Source organism: Cornus florida, unplaced genomic scaffold, assembly GCF_030987335.1.
Source record: "Cornus florida cultivar Cherokee Brave unplaced genomic scaffold, ASM3098733v1 CherokeeBrave_3.0.0_Hap2_Chr11, whole genome shotgun sequence".
NCBI lineage: Eukaryota > Viridiplantae > Streptophyta > Magnoliopsida > Cornales > Cornaceae > Cornus > Cornus florida.
Window position 1 is genome coordinate 62,190,913 of NW_026775581.1, and position 1,948 is coordinate 62,192,860.

Consider the following 1,948-nt stretch of genomic DNA (forward strand, 5'->3'; position numbering starts at 1 on the left):
CCCCACTACACAAGACAACTATAACTTGAACACCAAACTCCTCCACAAATTTTCCCATCTCAGCATGGCACAGGGCTGGCCTGAAACCTTAACATTTACACTCAAGTAGCTAGAATTCCCGTATAATGTCACTAAGCACACCAACTTCTTGGGTCTTTTTGTTTCTCTAAAGATGATAACCATATCAAATGTGTTGTAACTTGTAAAGCTAAGATCTTAAAAATAATCGTACTCTTTTATTCATGCATCAGTAGGTGGTTATCATATTAGAGACACTTTATGAGGTCCATGAATCATCATTACCTCGAAGAGGCTGAATAACTTAGCACATAATATATGTCCAATGACATCAAAACATTTTCTTCAGATGGAAATGCTAAGACTTCCAGAAGACCCTTTAGGACGATACCCCCTAACAAGTAGGAATCCATGTACATGCATTCAGCAGCTTACACGGTGTTGAAAATAAAATTCAGAACACTTTTGACAGAGCAAGAAAATATGTTGACTGATCAAGATTTTCATTAGCTACCCCGTATTTAATATTGACTTGTTAAGAAGGTTCAATCCTATGGCAGCTAGTTGGAAAAAATTGAAGTCAGTCTCTTTGTAAGTTCTTTGAAGCTGGGGGATGGACTTAACAAGCATTAAACAAGGATGCTTTGAGAAATTATTACATTGTCCAGGACCATTGGTCCCGACTAATCACTAGCTAACACGCAAGCAAAAAGTTGAATAAAGCTGACACAATACTGACACACTTGTGTGTCAGCTAATGATAGCTAGTGATTGGTCGGTAATAATTTCTCTTCTAAATTATTGCGAATGCTGAAAATGTAGTAATGGAAGTTATCTAGGGGGTATAATCCAATACCAAAAGGGTCAAATTTCGCACTTAACTATAAAAGTAGAACCAAACAGAAAAAGAACAACCAAACAGAAAAAGAACAAAATCATGTAAAAATCTATCCAAGGTTCAAAGCATGGATTGCTAACCACCATTTTTGGTTAGAGAAAATGAGAGAAAGGGCAGCATTTTATTAAACCAAAAGCAACTGAACTCAAGGAGCACCTCTGAGAGTGAGACATTGTATTGTGTCTATGTAGCGGTTGGGCAGAAACCGCTCAACTGAGAAGAATAGAACAACAGGTGTACGTTGTTGAGGGAAGAGGGAAGGCCTATTTAGGAGAATATTGCTATGTTTGAGTGCAATTTGGTAATTTGGCCTCTCTAAGTGAGGGCTAAAAAGTGGGAAAAAAAATCACATCGTCCATTGGGCTTGTGCTAGTTTTTGGCTGGGCCTGGTCATGGTTGTGGTGGGCTTGTACACCCCTCAGCTTTTGTCGGACCGAGAAAGACCCAAATATATAGTACTAGATCTTAATATTTAACGCGAATAAACACATGATTTTGTATTGAAAATTTTAAGTGATAATCGCAAATTGAGAATTTTTAGATACTTGAATTTTGAGTGTTCATCATTTAGTGACAAATTATGTCATTGTCATTTATTGTATTTTATGTGATACTTAGTTTTAAAGTGATATTCAATTTCTATTATCAAAAAACTGAACTGATCTAATTCCGTACTCCAACCAATTCGATTTAGATATTATAGGCATGTGCACCTCTACTCGTGCTTAAATAATGTCAAAGTGCCTTCTAAATGAAGTGATTCTTCTTCTAATAATTACTAGTCGGTATTCTAATCTTCTTGTTATTGAAAAAGAATGTCTTGTGTGAAAATTTCTCAATATAAGAATTGAGGATGCAAGTTAAAGCGGAAGCACTCTAACAAGGACCGAATCCTTTCCATACAACTGTCAAATGAATTTTAAATCAATAGTGCAATATATTACATTACAGTTGCAACACATTGCATGTTATACACACATACATTGAAGATTTAACACTCATAATATGCAGCAGTACTTATGTAACACTCTC